We start from the raw sequence: 19,417 nt of genomic DNA, 5'->3' as shown, positions 1-19,417 counted from the left end.
AAAAACTTGTTCCAAGCTCGGTGTGTGACATCTTGGCTGCAGTCCACTCTCTGAAGAAGGTAAGCGAAAGGAATGAGACAATTTCATCAACAGAAAGCTGTAATATATCTACAGATAATTGCTCCATATTTTCTAGCAATCTCTACCTACAAAACTTGTTTTCCACAGTACAAATTGTGCAGGTCCCCAGAGAAGTCAGGTTTCTTTCTCCTGTAGGCCAGAGGAGTATGTGGCAGATGTTTTGGTCCTTCCCCTTCAACCTCACCAGAATGAGCCACTCTTATTTCTGACTCTTGCCTCCCACCCAAAAGCTAGGAGATCTAAAATTATGAATCTATTGGGCCACCACTATTCAAAAGAGAAACACTTCCTGCTGCAGACGAACCAAGGGACCTGGACCAAAGCAGACCTCCTGATGAGAAGCATCTTTCCAGAAGCCCTTTCAACAAGAATGAACAGTGGGGAAAAACCTACCCCCCAAAAGAACTACAAGCCAGAATGAGCAGCAAAATAAAGCACATGAGAGATGTGATGTGGAATACAGGGAACTAACTATTGTTTTTAAAAAGGAAAAGAAACTATTTTTTAAAATAAGAAATTTGTTTAATTACATAGAATTTACAAGAACATCATAATTCACAAAAATTCATAAAATAGAACTCTTTTAGTACTGAATTACACCCAATGTGTTACAAATGTATTTCAAGTGATGAATAGTCAGGACTGACTTTGCCACACTGTTCTACTATTTAGTATTTCTGGATCCTCAGGAAACTTCAGCTACACATCTGAAGTTTCTAGAAGCTCAACTATTTATAAACGAAAGGGTCCCACCACATGTTACCTCCTCTTTTGCCCTTTGAATAGTTACAAACCTCTCCTTCAAGGTTTCTTTAATTATAAACCTAGCGAAAAAACCATAATGACTATCCAGGCTTAATTATATATAAGAAAAACAATAAAATTATAATGGCAGAAAGTGCCTCTTTCACCTCATGCTCCAGGAACAGGCTCCATAACAAGGCAGCCCAGGAAGCAATTAAAACTGGGAGGGCAGAAAACCGTGCTGCTTTTACAAGAGCCCACACCTACAAGTGAGTAAATAAGAGAGGGAGGCTGTGAGCACATAAAGCTGTCAACAGCACAGCGCTATTATCTGCAGATGCATCCCTAAATGAAGACAGGCTCATCGCCTTCGAGGCACAGATAAAACTTTTCAAGCGTATTATGAGAAGGAACAGCAGATCCAGCAGGCAATCAGACTGCAAGATATGGTTAGAAACACTCTGGGTTTATACTCCTCTCCTTTGTGCTCACCTGGAAAGGCTCGCTGTGCCCAATCTTGGCATCACTCCCTTACACAGAGCCCCCATCCACTGGCATCCCAAGGAAAACCAAGCTGAACCTACTTTGACCAGCCCCTGTATCACCACTGCTGCTTTGGATGCTCACTAATGCTGAGAACTACCTTCAGAAAAAAAAAAAAAAAAAAAAGAAGAAAGTGAAAACGGCAAATAAACCTGTAAGCTTATTCCAGCTGTCTTCCCGAGTCACTTAAGCATCAAAATCCCTGCTAACGTGTTGACAGCTTGTCTGTACGGCAGCAGGGAACGGCAGGGCGGCCTGGGCAGGCTGATTTTAGGAGTCAGGGGTACAGCAGCATCAAGAGATTACATGCTTGGGTGAAGCAGGGTGAAGCATCTGTCCTCCTCTCCCATCACTCCCAGGGAAGCAGAGCCAGGGACAGGCTGCAGAACCCGTCGGGATGAGATGGGACACCGCCTCTGAAAGCATGAGTCCCACCCCTCCATCCACAGGTTAGCTGTTTCCTCAGGACTGATGGCCAGAAAGTGCCATGATGTTCACCAAATTCTGAATTTAGCCCAGTTTTTTCCACCAGACTGTGCTACAGACCTAAGCATCAGAGAGGAACTACTTGTTAAAAGCCAAGAGAGCCTTTCCACTGATTATAAAAAACAGACTTTGAAAAACCCAACCCACACCTCTCAGAAAATGCTTTAAACACTTGGGCCCCCTTTGGGGTGACTTTCCACCCATAAGCTCATATGCCACATATTGTGGGGTGAGCACCCTGTGGGGAAAGGAGGCAAATACACTTGCAACTTCTTCTCTCCACGATTTTTCACGCAGGATTTACAGCAGGTGACAGCAACAGCAACACTGCAAACAGAGGCTGCAATTCACAGTTCCTGGGCAAAGAAAGGAAGCTTTGTGCTTTGTTAGAAAGAGTTTACCACTGGGTTCATGAAGGTACAATTCAACACTCACTTTGATTTACTTTATTTGCTGTGTTCAGGTTTAATTACTGCCTTCTATTACTGCAGAAGGGGAATTTCTTCTGTACCAGCTGCCTGGCAGAGAATTCTCAGAAAACTACTGTATACTAAAAAGGGAGGTAATAATCTTTCATTTTCCACGAAAAATACTAGAACAGGATATAGCTGAAGTGTGCTTTATGCATTGTTGCAGATTTAAAAGGAATATTAAATTCTCAAGAGCTTCCAAACTGTCCACTCCATACCTTGAAGGTGCAATTCTTTATCTCACCTATGGCTGAATAATCTTTCTAGATCTTTCCATAATCTTTACATGCACAGGAGTGTTTTACGGGGCATCCACCCAAATGCACTGAGGGAGCTGGACCACACCACTGTCCATTTTTGACCAGAAGTCCTGGCTATCCAGGGCAGCCCCAGAGGTGATCAGTGAGGCTGGCAAATGTGACACCCAGCTACAAGAAGAGCTGGAAGGAGGATCCAGGGAATTTCAGGTCTGCAGCTTGACCTCGGTTCCAGGGAAGGTCATGGAATAGATCATCTCAAATGCAGTCACACGGCATGTACAGCAGAACAAGGGATCATTCTCAGCCACCAAGCATTTAGGAAAGAAGGTCCTGCCTAACCAACCTGATGTCCTTCTATGACAAGGTGACCCACTCAGAGGATGAGGGAACAGCTGTGGATGTATCTACCTGGACTTTATCAAAGCCTTTGACACCATCACCCACAGCATCCTCCTGGAGAAACTGGCTGCTCATGGCTTGGACTGGAGCAGTTTGCAGTACAAACCTGGCTGGATTGCAGTCCCAGGCAGTGGTGGGGACTGGAGTTCCATCCAGCTGGGGCTGTCACCAGAGGTGCTCTCCAGGGCCCTGTTTGATGTCTTTACTGACGATCTGGACAGGGGAACGAGGGCACTCAGCAAATTCCCAGAGAGCATCGAACTGGGCAGGAGTGTGGGTGTGCTGGAGGGCAGCAAGGCTCTGCAGGGGGATCTGGACTGGCTGGATCAAAGGGCTGAACCAGCTGTGTGAGGTTCAGCCAGGCCAAGAGCTGGGTGCTGCACTTGGATCACAAAACCTGCAGGCTTCTCTCCAGGCTGGAGGGTGGAAAAGCCCCCTCCAGGGAGGGAGCAAGAGCACAACCAGACACCATCACCTGAGAGCACAACCCACACCATCCAGCTTCTGATCTGCCTGAGGGATAAGAACTGAAACAGCACCCTCAGCATCCCAGCTGATCCCTCTCACACGCTCTTTATTTCATGCCTTCAGCACCGATTGTTCTCAGCCTCGCTGAATACTTGCTTTCCTAAAAGAAGCTGTAGCTAAGATAAATGTTACAGTTTCCTATTCAAAATGCTTTATTGCAAGCATCCTGACCAACTCTAATGGCATTTTTTTAAACTGATTGCCTTTTACTTGAATAGTTTAGTGATTATAAAGCTAAATACTCAAGATCTACCCAACAGATAGCATTTTATAGGAAAGATTTAATCCTTTTTCTTTCATGTCAGGGTGTAATAATTACAAAAGACAAGAATGGCATTTTTGTAAATATACTTGCTAACAAAGTTGCTCATTACTTAATGTACTGGTCCCTCAATTGAATTCCTTAACAAGGTAAGAGAGAAGCATCATTCTAAGCGGAATTTTTCATTCACCTAAAAGCAAACTAAATTCCTCCCAACAAGGAAAGCAATAAGGAATAACCTAAACCCCTCCTTGAACTGAAGAGACTGGGTTTTCCAGAAATTTAATTTTTTTTTTTCATTATCTTTTGCATTCCAGAAGGAGAAGCCGCTCCCACAAGTCCTGAGTAATGCAGTCCACGGTGAGGCACTGAACCAACAGGAATGTTTTGTTTGGAGCCAATCCAATAATAAACTGCTCCTGTCTGTTTTACACCCTGCCTTGCAGCTCTGGTGCTCTGTCTCGTTCTTCCCAGTGACCTGTTGTGCCCACCTCCCGTGACACAGTTTTTAATTACTCCTGCCAAAGACATCCCTCCTGGGTCAGGAAAAAGGGAATGTCCACTGGACAGGAGACAACTAAGGCAGCAAAAATAAAAATCCCATCAGGCAGCAGGAATCGAAAGATCAACTCAATAACAAACCAAGTGTTCTCCTTCTGACATTCAATAATATAATACCACGCTCATTTTTCAGAAAGAAAAATTGCAAAGTCACTTTGAAGTTCCCAGGTTTGAACATGTTTGGAGCCTCAAGTGACCTCCACGATGGGAAAAGGCCCAAGACAAAGGAATTGCATTTCAGACCGTTCCGTGCTGCTACCTAGAAGTTCAGAAAATTTATTTTTGGCACAAGTGACTGCTGCAAAAATGCTGCATATTTAATGACAATTACCAGTTTGCCATCAATATTTCTCCTTGTAGCATTTCAAATTATTCAGTGGAAATAATGAAGCTGTCATCTAAAATACTATACATATCGTAAAATTTTACGTCCCAGTTAAATCTCAGAAAAGAATGACAATAAACTTTGATTAAATACTTGCCTGTAACAGAGTAAGATGTCAACAGGCAGCAGTAAATTCGGAGGGATTCCTATTGACTGCATGCCAGTTTGCTTAGAGCAACTGCATGCAGAGAAACTGTGAGCTGGCAGGATCCTGGCCTGGGCACCTCATCAACTAAGGAAAACGTTACATTTAAACGCAATAACAATCAAATTACAATAGGAGAAATTTCTTATAACCCTCCTGAATGTCTTCATCTCATCACAACATCACAGATTTACTTTTTTTTCCCCCATGCTGCGCAACCAGCTTTAGAGGAGAAAGCATCCAGGGCTTGCCGTGCTCAGTCATCTCCACAGATGAATGTCACACTCCACTGAAATCCTGCCTCCTGGCTGACTTTGCTTAATGCCAGTCAACAGGTAGGAAGGTGGGAGAGGAGAGGTGTCAGTTTGTCAGGGAAAGCAGTGGTGTATGGAATAAATTTAATTGCACTGGTCCATCAGTATTATCAGAGCCCCACGGAAGGGAAGGGGATGCACAAGAGATGAAGAGGAAGGGAGGTCGAGAACGTGAAAGAAGGTGAAGCTGTGAAATAGAACAAGCCACTCACGACAGACAGGAGGAAACAAACACAAATAAACAAGGACATTCTTTGAGGAGGGGAAAATAACAAAAGAGATGAGACAATCCTTAAGGTTTTGAGTCAAAAGACTTGGTTTAATGCCGCTACAAAAACATTTTAAATCACGTAATGCACAATGAAGAGGAAGGATATAACAATGCAGGAGTATAAGGGAAAAGTAAAGACAGAAAATACAAAAAAGGAACAGAGGCAATGGTAAGGAATATGGAAAAGCAATGTATGTCTGGAAACATGTTACAAAATCTGGAAATATGTTTACAAAATAAAATCAATAGTCTCACTCAAATCCCTGCATAATTTACACAGCCTTGTCCCTTACCTATGTCCATCATTACAGCGGTTATGAGAAAAAGATGATGACGAGTATAGAAAAAAAGCAGTACCTGTTTTTCTTCCCTACACATCCTCTACTGCAATTTACACTGTTAATCCACAATTCTTTTCTCTCTTTATGCAAATGCACTTAAGAAAACTCATTTGTGACTCCAAGGAAGCACCACAACAGCTCAGCACAGGAGAGGCGCGTCAGTGAGCAGCTGCCAGGCCTGCAGAGAAGGTCCCAGAACACCTCAGTGCAGCATCTCCACACTCAAGGTTAAAACAAGCAGCACACCTGCAGGCAGGTACCCACGGAGAGATCAGCTCAGCTGCGTCTCCTACCCCACACAAAAAAGACAAGTTGTCACTTAAAGGACTTTGCTGCACCCTCACCTGCTGAGCTTGGGCACAGAAGCAGAATTAGCTCTACCTCGCGGCTGTTTGCACAATCCCTCCTGAATGGAAGAGAAATTGCTCAAGTGGCAGCTCAAGGTAAACATGGGTTCACTGTATCCCCAGAGAAAAGCACAGAAATTCAGGCTGCTGCTCCCAGTAATTAACATTGCACAGCAATCTGAAAACTAAAAGTACAAGAACATAACATAATCCCTATTAGTGTTCTGCAGGATTTTTTTTTCCTCTGTTTCTTTCCAGTCTTTTCCATTTTTCTCTCCATTATCCCTTCTCCTTGCAAATGAGGAAATCTATGCAGGTGGGTTGATCAAGACTGATTGCAATTAAGATTTATTGTTGAAATTGCTGCTATGGTATAATTGAAACAGGTGTCCTTCTATTTCCTTCCCTGTACTGCTTTGTTCCAAATGCTAAACAACAACAAATATTCTAGAAACCAATTACACAAATAATTCCAATGTATTAAAATATTATAAAATATACATATATTTTCAAAACTTCGAGGAAAAAAGTATTAGTGGACTTGTTCATTCCAATAGTGTACAGAATCCACTTCATCTTATATCTTTGCATAGGGGCAGAATAATTTTAGTTGAAGAATTTGGGCATTTTAATTCAGACAAAAAGCAGGTGGCATTTTATACCCAACGTATCCCATCTGTGAATTTCCAAATATCTTATTTTTGAAAACTTAACATGCCATCTTCAATCTCAACTCAAAACTTGAAAAAAAAATTATAAGGGGCTTATTACAAAGGGAAAAAAAGAGTTGTGCTCTCTCAGAGACACTGACTCCAAAAATAAAATTTTTGTCTTCAGACATGGAAAAATGCAAAGGTACCTTTTGTACCTTCTGGTTTGATTATGAGGATTTTTCTTCAGATTATGCTACTCTTAATAATGACATGCCTTGCTCATTTCCTCATAAGCATGAGAAACCTATCACTGCTTGTTATCCAAGTGATATTCCCAAAGCAAATTGGCAATTTGCAAAGTATTGGGAATAGCAGAACGAATTTTTTTTCTCTTGTAGCCCCAGAAACCACCCCAAAAGTGAGTTGGCATTAACACAGGACACTGAAAATTCATAAACAATAGAGCAGCAGATGAGTTTGATCTAAGTTGGCAAAAGTCTTGTTTTCAGATACAGTGAATACTAATGATAATAAATAATTGGAAATACCATCTGGACTCTTTAAAAAACATCTTTCTCCAAGTCTGCAATTGAATCTCTACAAAAAGAGGATCAATGCAAAAGAAAATGAAAACAGTAAATTAAAATTAGATTTATGCCAACTACTTAAAAACTAAGAGCTCATTTAGAAGCAGTTAACACAAAAATGTGTTCTAGTTCTAGCTGCAAGTCTGGCCTAAGCTCATAAAGCAACTCTGAGAGCTCCCACTATCCATCAGGAAATGTTCAGAATATGCAGGACCAGATACTAGGCTATTTTTTATTTTTATTATTACTACTATCTTTTTCAATTTTGTCTCTAATTGATCCACAAATCTCAGAACTGAGCTTTTAAAAACTGCAATAGAGAAAATATACCCAGTAAGTACCACAGATGATCATCAGTCAAGGGTCTAGACGAGTATCTGAGATATTTTCTTGACCAAAACAATACAAACAGCAAGGCATGACCTTTAGTTCTTGAGAACTTCCCACTGTACACTCAGGTTTAGCCAAGTAGCAGCTGTGCATGTAAAGTGCATTAGACATTTTTCAGCTGGCTTAAGTTACTTCTGGCTAATGTACCCTGACCTCCGCTTGAACCATTTTTACATAATAAAGCTGTGAATTTTAGACAGAGTGTTTAATTCCCACCGTATTTTGCATAGATCATTTAGTACTTAAAATGGGGATAAATCAAATGTAGGAAACACAATATTAACAATATTTTCTGCGTGCTTCCACTTTGCCTATGAGGTGGAACTTTAATCACATCATTAATAACAAAGCCTGCATTTTCAGTCAGTAGTGCATCATTCCTCTAGTGCCACTTAAACTGCATTTGGTCTCTAAACTGCTCCACCCTCCGGAACTGGTTCAGTGATCATACTGGAACAGCAGCCTCATCCTGCTCACACCTCAAGAATTTAAAGGGAGGAACCACTTATCACGACCTAAAATGGTTTATTTAGAAAAGTTTCCTGATTATCTTCTCTCTCCAGAAAGTTTCTATAGATTCAGAGGCGATAGTTCTTTAGAGATGATAGTTCAGGAACAAACAAAAACCAAACCCAAAACCAAACCCAAAACCAAACCCAAAACCAAACCCAAAACCAAACCCATCAGTGTTTTCCCCAATTATGCAGCATCCAAATTGTTTAAAACACATTTTAAAAAAAATAGGGTGTGTGTGCACCAATAGCTGCTTGGCTTTCCCCAAACTGAATGACAGAGCTGAAACCTGAAGGCTGTATGAAAAATGTCCAAAAAAAGGTCATTACCAATGCTTTTGTAGTGCCCTCAAGGCGTGCCCTGGGCTCACAGAAGGAGAAGAGAGGGAGCTGAGAGAGGACAACAAAAAGGAAGGGAAGGGAAGAAAACCCAGGAGAAGGATCTGCCTTTGTTGTCAAAATTTCACCAACCTGGGGCTGTCCCAGAGGGCAGAAGGACCACGTGCAGAGGTGGGAGCTCAGAAAAATGATGTTTGCTGGGTTCAGTGCCAGCAGCTGCCCTCCCACACTGACCTGGTCCTTATTTGCTCCAAATTAGAAAAGAAATAAATGAACCCCAAATGATCCAGATACATACCAACCAGTTATCCCCAACAGATTTTCCAGCTCCTGTTGGAGAGCTGCTACTTTAACTTTGCTACCAGATTAAAGAAAAATACAGATTCAGTAAATGGAATCAGACGAGCACATCTCACCCCATTTTTAATCACCCTGAAGTGTCGAAGCTGTCAGGAGACATTTGGACATGCTTTTCACATATAAGAATAGAAACACAAAAAGTGAAGAATATACGGCTAAAATTTGGTTTTCCACCACTAAATTTCTTTGTGTGAAAAAAGCAATAACCTCTCTGCAACTTAGAAAATATTTTTGTTCTGATTATTCAGCTATTAAAATAGGAAAGTGTCGTTTTATGACAATTGCTTTCGGCAGGAGATATTTTACACTTATATTTGCAAGGAATAGGAATATAAGGAAAAACAATATTAAAACCTTCAGCGTTAATCTGTATTTTCAAAGCTAAGCACATTTTGACAAACTTTCTAATAGACACTGTTCAAAATTCATAACATATATGAGCATGATCACATTATTCTAATTTATTTTCTCTCCCCTCATGCACAGCAATAAAATTTTACCTTTGAACTTATATTTATTACAACTTTCACTCTATGGAGGGCATGCAGGCACAGAAATATAATAAAGCTCTGCTAATTCCATACATTATTGAAATCCTAACAGTGCAAATGGTATCTTACTGTCTTCATGCATACTTAAAATTTCAATCCAAAACCTATTCCATTAAAAGGGATGGTTAAGCAACAGTATGTGTTTTTTATACATTTGTAAATTACTGTGGCAAAATTATACCTTATATATTCAGAAAAAAATTTAAGTAATACCAATGTTTGTTTAGGTGTTGTAAGCAAAAACTTGATAAATGCTAAATAATTGAGAGCTCCATCCATCAGACTTCTAAACACTATAAAAATCTAGAGGGGAAACGCTAGAGAATAACCTTTGCTTAGCCAAGGGCTGCTGTAAATTGTGCCTAATTCCAGCAGTAAAAATCCCACTGACTTCCCCAAACTGTGAAGTGTACAGCTATGCAGGATCACTTTGAACTTAACAAAGCACAAAGGGAATTCAGACCAGGAGGGTCAGGGGTCACCCATAAAACAATGATACCAAGGAAAAGGAAAACACCAGGACTAACACACAAAAGAAACTGGGGCATCTCTTAACTCGGTGGATAGAACAGCAACTGATCCAGCAATCCAGGTGAGGGAGGAGCTCCTGCAGTCAAGTAGATGACAAAGTGTAAAAGCTGACTCAAACTGCAAGTGCAGCGCTGGCACGAGCTCCTTTCTCCTCGCAAAGGTCACTGTGCACATTAGCTCCAGCTCCATTGATTAGCAGCTGAGATAGCAGCCAGCAGCAAGAGAGACAAGAGGGTGACTTTCTGCATACCATGTCCTCATCACATTCCTGGTAATTGTTCAGTCACAGATAAGGCACAAATAGGGAAAAAGTAGCAGAATAAAGTCCTCTGAAAACATTAACAGAAACAACAACCTTTGTGTTTGGCACTGAGGCATCCAAAATGATAGCTATTATTACAGCTATAATTACATGGCTGGGACTCAGAAAAATTACATTTTGCTTCTCTGGAAACACAGCCAGGCGTTTTGACATCTAAACCCACAGGAACAGGCCTCCCCACCAGTTTGCAGAATGCCTGCAGGACCTGAAGACATGCTTCCAGAAATGGTGCAAAGGGCTCCCAAACTCACAGGGTCCTCCTGGAGGCAGACGGTCCTAGCTCTCAATTTCAGATCAAATTTAAGCTACTGAGCCGTTCTATGCCACGGCATACCCAGACAAGACTAGTAAAACCTCACCTTTGCATGAATTCCCAGCATCAAAGAACAATGCAATGGTTCACCACAGCAAACCATGATGGTGTGTCTCTCCTACATAAATGTGAACTTTCAATATCAGCTATCTCAGCTACAGAGCCAGAATTCAACAAAATCCTCAGAAATGGGTTCTCAACCACGTCTGGTTTAGTGAGGAATACCTAGTCCTAAAAAGTAAGAAGAAAGGTTTTTCTCTGAAACCAAATAAGCAGAGTAAAATTTTACCTGGTCTCAGGCAGTCAGTTGGAACATATTCCATTACAAACTTTAAGTCACCTCACTGGCAACACAACCTCCCAACATATTGAAAACCAGCAGGAAATGTTGCATTAATACATATATGCTAACAAGCACTCCTACAGCCATGAATGTTTAATCCAAATTTTCACTAGCTGACACAGTCCCCAATGGCTGCGCTGTGGTTTTGAAGCTTTGAGACAAGGGAAGAACTAGAAGCCAAGGGCTGTAGAGCAGGGAACCACAGAAAATCAGAGGGAAAAGCCTCTGGAGAAAGCCCAGAGCAGAACACTCACAGCAAAAGAGGCGAGGTGAAATGTTAACAGCTGGAGTGGGATGTAGGAGGGAGAGAAGAGCAGGAAAATGAGGACCCAGGAAGTCAGCCTCTCTCTTCAGCAGTTGTGGGGCTACATCTGGATGATGTGTAGGATATTTCCCAGTAATATATAGGATTTTAACACTTGTGTGCTGTGTGTACAAAGAGATGCAAACAGAATGAGTTTTCAGACAGTGCAATCCTGGCTGACTGCACAGGGTAACTTATTACACACTGGGAAAAAGGAAGTTCTACACACCTTTGGGGTCTTACCAATACATCTTAATGTTCTGGACCATGACAAATGATTGGATAACAGCTCCTACTCCCCTTGTCATCATCCATCTTCTTTGGAGGCTTATTTCTTCAAATCCTGATGATGAACCTCTGTAGTCACTTATCTGAGCAGTGAAAATTTATTGCCTTTACTAGAAAATGAAATTCTCTTCCAGGAGAACTGCACTGGACACAAAAGGGCAAATTTCCACCCTGGAGTATGTGGATGCATTTTCTTTCTCCTTAGTGAAAACTCTATACATTTATCCAGCGTCAGGATTTGGACCAAAGGGTATCTCCTATGTTAATAAGAATGGCTAATTTCCAATTAAATAAGCTTACAGATCATAGAGATGCCCTAATGAGGAAAAAAAAAAAAAACCCGATGAGGGAGGCCACATACTAATCCTGCTTTCACTGCACATATTTAATAGGGCTGCCAAGGCAAAGTCTCCAAAATACTTACTAATTACACTGGACTGCCTCCAGCTGCTGTCACTGCCAGGGAATGGGCAAACTTTGCAACAAATCAACCCACCAAGAGTTCAGAGATATTATTTTGGGAAAGCCTTGAAGGGGTCAAGAAACAAGAGAATAATGTAGCTCAGGGCTGATTTGGACAGATTATAGTCTGTGGACTTCATAAGCAGCTGCAGAAAAATATTCTGGCACAGCTGGGAGCAGCTCCCAAACTGGCAAGGTGCAAAAGTGCAGAGTAGATACTGCACAGCATCATGTTGGAACTAAATAAACCCTGTCCCCAGCAGTTACAGAACCTGTAGTGCAGATTGGAGTGTGAAAAGAAGAAAAGCCATAGGGCAGAGGTCTATAAACTCCGCTCAAATAATCCATAAATGCTGTCTCCTTTGTGTGTCCAGTGGCAAGATACAGTACCCCAAGGGTTGTTGTTCCCAACACAGGGAGAGCCCAAACACCAAAGGATGACTGGAAGACCTGAATGCACATCACTAAGAAAATCAAGTTCCTCCTTCTGTCGATCAGTAATGAGAACTAGCAAATCTGTGCAGGTGGGATTTCACCCTCAGGAGAAACACTCCCAGGAACAGGCTCTGCAGCCTTCTCACCAAGCTGCAGTGGAGCCATTAAGAGCTCGAGTCAGGAACCTCCACTGCAGCTTTACAGAGCAAGAAGGGTTGGAAGAACTGCAGGTGCCCAGAGCGACACCATAAATATTGATCACAGTGCTCATTCCACTTCATTAGCCATGGAGCACACAATGGTTCCCGAGGGACAGGGAAAGGCAGGACCAATTTTATTCACACTGCCATACTAAAAAGCAAACCTCGTGGAATATTATTTTAATTACTGCAGCTTATTCATGCCAATTTCAGCCTATTAAAAAAAAAAAAAAAAAAAAAAAGTGTTTCTGGACAGTCAAAACTCTGAGCTGGCAGAAAGGTACATCCATGGTACATGAATCAGCCCTGTGTAATGATGCCCAAGAGAGCTCTGCAAGGAGCAAAAAGGAGTTTTTCAGCCCAGCACCTCGCCCTGGGCTCCTCAGAAACACAGGTCATTAACCAGCAGAACTTTTGCTGCTGCAGCTGAGGTGTTTCTGAGCTGTGAACTGGGGTCTGGCATTGAAGGGGCCCTATAAACTCAGTACCTTACTCAGACTGACTTGCTGTGGTGGGCTGCTCCTGGCTGGGCACCAGGGGCCCACCAAAGCCACTCTGTCACTGCCCTCCTCAGCTGGGCAGGGGGAGAGATCATCATGGATTGGTGTGCAAGGTTCATGAGGTGAGGTAAGGGCAGGGAGGGATCACTCACCAGTTACAGGTAAAATGGACTCCACTCAGGGAGATCAGTTTAATTACCAGGATAATGACAAATAAACCCAAATCTTAAAACACCTTCCCTCCGCTCCAGGCTTCACTTTAATCCAAATTTTCTCTTCCAGAAGTCACCCCTGCAGCTCACTTGCTACCAAAACCTTGCCACTCAAAGCCAATACACCTACATAGTACAGTACATAAATCCTAAACCATTTAACCTTCAAAAATATATGTCTGGGAACCCTGCCAGCGAATATTTGAAAAGGATTACAGTAAATGTATCAGTTGTCACTTAAAATTAAAATATGGATTTCAATTGAAACTCTATAGAAGGGGGACTTTCCCCCCCAAAATCTGTTAGTTAGCAACCATGCTGAACGAAGGGGAAATTGTACAGTCAGCTCAGACTACACAGGGCAACCTGATATATTTTAAAAGCTACATTTTTATCTACTGAAATAAAACATTTTACTTTTTTATTTTTCTACTTTAATCAGAATATAACCTCATTAAATGACAGTGTGTGAAAAGAACATATAAACTCGAAAGAAAATATAAAAACTTTCTGAATAATTTAATGTTTATTGCTTTTAGACTTTGATATTCTGGTCTTTACTACTTAAATGCAGTTTAAATGTATTACTTGCCACGGCCTTTACGTTAAACCCAGCAAGTCTGCAATTTGTGATAAAACTCCTTATCTCCCTCTTTCTGAACCTCCGCAGAGATCCAAGGTTAATTTGCAGATAATATTACTTCATGAAATAATTATCTTAGTCTACAGTACTTAAAATAGCTGAATTCCAGAAAGGTAGTTCAGCAAATGAAGCTGTTAGGGCAGCAGGAGGCTGTGGGCACACACATCCCACCTGGCAGCACCTTCAGTGGGGGCACAGTCTGGGTACTGCCTGGAGCAGCCACTCCCACAGGAATTCAGGACAAGGATGCTCCACGAAAGTCAGGGATCCAGCCCCATCCAACCTCCCCCTCCAAGCCCCAAATGCCAATGGGGAGGCAGTCTCTGCTTTACTCTTCACAACCTCAGCACTTCCTGAAAAATTACTCTCTCCAGCCATTCTTTCTCATCCTGCTAATTTTTCCAAGCATCCTCCTATTAAACTGCACAAATATATCCATTTAGTAAACATCCCATTAACCAGGTCAGCATGCAGTGTTCACAACTTATTATGGAGCAGCACCAAATCAGTCACAGAAGCAATTATGCAATTTTAGAGCAGACAACTCACTTTAATCTTCATATGGGGCCAGGGATGTACATGCCAATGTTCATTCACAGGACTCATTCATTTCCAAGTATTGTATTCCATTTGTTTCACCATCACTTGCACAGCACTCGTGCCTTTTGATTTGTAAGCTTGTGGGCTGTCAGAAAATATGAGCTCAGTGCTCCACCCTTCATGTCAGGGATTTTTTTAAATTAAATTTAAGAGTATTTATACATTTCTTGTGCCTGGGGGAAGTGGGAAAAGCTGGGCTAAATATTTAGAATCAAGACATAAACTGTTACCAATAGGTAAGGCCTTATAAAGCGTTACCCACAGGTAACAATAAACAAGCATTAAAAACAAAAAAGAGAAAAATACCCAACAACAAACATTGAAGAACTGAAGATCTTTCCAGAACTATTTAAAATAGGTGGTTGTAGAGAAGAGAAATCAGAGCTAAGAATCTGGGATGCTACAGTTACAACACAAGGGGAAAAAAATGCCTGTTAAAATCCCAGCTTTATTCAAAGACATGCATTTACTGAAGTGTCTTGGGAAAACGGGATGCCATATAATATTAACAAACAAGAACATGCTCTGTCAACCACATGCAGCACCACAGACATTTTGAAGACCCAAATAAATAATGTATTAGAAAACCTAGCCTAGGCTGAATTAATTCAGACTCCAATGATACAAATGAACAGCAGTAGTGGAATTATTTCCCTGGGACTTTAGTCATATATAGCATTAAAAGCAAAGGCCTTAAGATACTTATTGATAGGCAAGAATGTGCTATCCTTAGATCTGTGCATGTCTAGGGAACACTCTGCCCAACTTAGAGTCTCAGAGTTTCCAAGAGAGTTACCAAACCACTCTGCTTTATCTGCAAACACCGTGAAATAGAACAAAACACCCTCTTGGCTCTGGTCCCCTTCGACACAGCACTAAGTGCACAACAAACAGTGCTGACTTGGTATTAAACTTGGGAAAGGCATTGAAACCAGGGCAGGAGAGTGATGGGAATTCTGCATCTGGAAACAAACAAAAAAAAATGGAATCTGAACTTACAGGACCATCTTGTGTTTTACAATATATTCTGGGCAGCCAAGGCTCACCTCCTCCCTGCCTCAAGCACTTATGGAGCCTTTTCTACAGAAGTGCCCAACGCTGATTAAGCTCATGAGGACTCAGCAGTTCTGCTGCATTTTCACTACAAAAATGATGTGGGTTTTTTATGTCACAACCATATTTGCCAGTAATGAATGGAAACAACCCCCAGATCAGGGACAGACCCAGGTACAGTACCAGAGGAGATGTACAAAGGGGCCAGGTGAATCTCACACCAGCTGGAAGTGACTTTGTCCCTCCAGCAGAGCAGCCTGGGCTCACCCAGACCCAGCAAATTCCCTGCTCACTTGCTAATGGCAGATAAGGATTCTCCCTCCTTCCAGAAAAGTCACTTTACAACCATCTCACTCCAGATGCAGTGCCTGAATCCCCATGGACAACACTGGCCACAAGACCAACACAAGAACTTTGTAGGATTATTTTTTTCCTTCCCAGGAACATGAAAGGAACAATCAGCATTGTCTGTGTGCAGCTGCCCCACTCCACATAGGTGTGCTGGCCCTTTTTATCAGTTTTTTCTCTTTCTGGTCTTGCTAATTACGAGGTCAATGTGAGGGTTCATTGGTGACAACACCATCAGGCAACTGATGGCAAACTATAAACCTCAGCTGTCAGAAAGGAGCTGGGCAAATTCATGCTTACAGTCCATGTCTCCACAGGAATTTTTTAATAACGCATCTATTTTAGGAACCACGACAAAAGGTGACACTAAAATTACACAGTAGGGGAAGACCAGGCTTCAAATTGTAAAATGCATCCCAACAATCCAGGATGATTCAGTTTCTAAGGAAACTCCACCTCATATGGATATATATATATATATATGTGCTCTCTCCACAAACTCGGCTCTGCCATTCACAAGCTGCCTAAAGACACAAACTGAACAAGCTGTTTATTTAGAAAGGGACCATGAAATATCTTATCCTGTTACTTGTTTAACTCTCCTAAACAAAGGCAGTACCTAATTTGAGGCAATTACAGCCATACTTCACACAGACAGAAAGAAAAACACCGTACAATGGAATTTTAAATTGTTCTCAATCTCCTCACAGAGCTAATCTTTCTCAACTCACTAATTCCCATTCACTCCAGCACTTCACAGAAGCTCCCATTTACTAAATACGAGATCCAATTCAGAGATAAACAATTCAATAATGTAGCTACACTTAAAATAATAGCTTGGCTTCAAAGTTTGGAGGGAATTAGGAGTTTTCCCTCTTTGTAGCTGCTCTTAGCATAATTTCTTGTCACAACTTTAGAACTGAAGCCGTGTAATCAAGGTCCTCTGAACTTGTGTTTGCACACGAGACAGGATCTACGTGGGGATTGAATCCTGTCCCACAGACTGAATGAATTCAGTGGGAAATCTGCCAGCAGAGGAATGCTGAAAAGCATTTAGGAGCCACATCTTACAGCTGTTTTCTCTGCTCTCCAACTTCTCTACTACTTCACGTTTTTCTCTTTCCATTACTACCACCGGAGTAATCACAAATTGCTGCCTAATGAAGAGTGCTGGCATTACAATACTTAATTAGAATTAAGAGGAAGATTTACTTTAAAAACCTGACCGACCAATACGCCCCAGAGCCAATCTCAGCAGTGCAGAACTACCCCAAAATTTCCACGTTCCAAATTCTTAATTAAAAGTTTGTCAAAACTTCCGTATTTTACGGGGGGAGCCTTCCCCTCCAGCATCCATTAACCTCAAAACAAGCGACTGAATTGTTTTTAAATCAGCTCTACTTCATAAACAGCTTGATAAAAAGAAACTCAAAGAAAGTGCAAGACTTATCTTTCATTTCCACTCAACAGCCTTCAGAACTACTACACAAAGGTGGTTCTCGCAATCGCTCCTGTCCAGCACTGAAGGAATTTGAAAAAGGCTTTCTGTAGGGCCACCCAGCAGGGATGGATTAAATTACACCAAAAAAGCCCTGCTTTTCTCCCTCCACGAAAGGGCTGTGGTCAGAGATCAATGTGAGACGCTGTCTATTGAAGTTACTGGAATTGTTCCGTGCTGTAAGCCTCGGGAGAAGGTTGGTGCTGACACCCAGAGCTGACACCCAGGGTGCAGCTCCTGCCTGGGGAACAGGGAGCACTGAGACCTCCAGCCCTTCCTCTTCCTCACCCCAACCCCTCCTGCAGACTGAGCTGCAGGGCAGCCCCCAGACCCACTTCTTACAGGTATTCACTACCAGCCTCCAGTCTGCAGAACCGGGTTTAGTTTGTTTCTACTCCATACACAACTTAACTGGCGTATTTTGAAACATTTTTTTTTTCTTCCATGAGTCATATCATGTGATTTACACTCCATCCCACTAAACCTCATACACAGAATGTAATAAAACACAGCCAGTCACTTCTTTACCCTAATGATCATCTGTTTAATTTAAGCCTTTTATACTGTTCTGACTACTTCTCTCAGGAAATACAAGTCTTGGTTAAAATAATTTTGAAATGCGAATTGGGCAATCTTCTCTATATTAAGAATTTGAAAAATATCACATATGCCAAATACTACTTTCTGGCATGATTCAGCCTGGCAACCTACAAAAAACATCAGAACTTGCCATTGTACAGTTTATTCATCAGCTGAACACCAGAGAATTTAGAAATATTTTATTAATGTAAGCAAAATGCCTTAGAGGCTCCACTTGAGATGAGGATGATAAAAAGGAGACATAAAGCATCCCCATTACTTATATTCCCCAAGAACCTGTGAGTTTTAAAGTCTTAACATAAATGTTACCAAATCATGGTCAAGGAGTGTGGGATGCCCTCAATCACATCTACAGATGAGAAACCCTTCAGTAGAAAAGCCCAGAAATCCTTAACCCCCTTTGGAACCCACTCAATCCAAGAAAACAGAACCCTTATGGACAAGATGAACCCTCACTGTCACATCTTCCACCTGCTCCTCCTGGTACCTTCAGCCACATTTGGGTCACAGAAGAATTTTGCCATTAGTAATACTTTTCAAACAGATCTTTCTGAACTCCCTCCTCTTTCATCCACTTAGTTAATTTTAGAACTCAGCAGCAGCCTTTCTAACACAGTTCTAGAACAAACCTGTTTTGTTTGCATCTTTTACTGAATCAGAGTTCCCTAAGTAATACAATAACCCTCCAAAAAGAAGATGAACTACATGTACGTGATGTTCTGCTCACTTTAAAGAAAACAGCCAAGCAGGTATTTTATCCCTCATTTCACTGACAAAACAAGAATTCCTGTTGGTACTCACAGGTATTTTTCTAGTTTTGTACTGAAACAACTTGGGGTTTTTTGTCTACAATAGGGACAAAACCAAACAAAACTATTATACGATTTCTTTTCCAGACTTAAAAAAATTAGCTGTAAATACTTTGGCAGTTACAAAATACAATACAAGAACCTTATTTCAGTCTCATAAGCAAAAGGTTAGAAAGCATCAAACTCAATAAAGGCTTCCTAGACATTAAAAGCAGCTTATTAAAAAAAAGTTTTAAATTATATATATGCACTAACCTGGAATATAAATGCTAATTCTTCCATGAAATTTCTTCAAAGCACTTGCACACCAAAGTAACAGACCTAGAGGTCACACACATCCCCCTGCTCTTTAGGTAACCTTTACCACAAGCTCAGATCAACGTAGGTCAAACTTATTCCTTAACATTTAAAACAGAAAGGGCAATAC

General features: G+C 41.4%; 1 protein-coding gene across 1 annotated transcript in view; it reads right to left on the bottom strand.

The window, feature by feature from the left end:
- Positions 1-19,417, bottom strand: part of THSD7B (thrombospondin type 1 domain containing 7B) — a 243,242-nt gene that overhangs the window by 134,762 nt on the left and 89,063 nt on the right. The gene's annotated exons all lie outside the window — the stretch shown is intronic.

Source organism: Sylvia atricapilla, chromosome 7 (assembly GCF_009819655.1).
Source record: "Sylvia atricapilla isolate bSylAtr1 chromosome 7, bSylAtr1.pri, whole genome shotgun sequence".
NCBI classification, from domain to species: Eukaryota; Metazoa; Chordata; class Aves; order Passeriformes; family Sylviidae; genus Sylvia; species Sylvia atricapilla.
The sequence above is the reverse complement of the archived record's forward strand: the minus strand, read 5'-3'. Positions and strand labels throughout refer to the sequence as shown.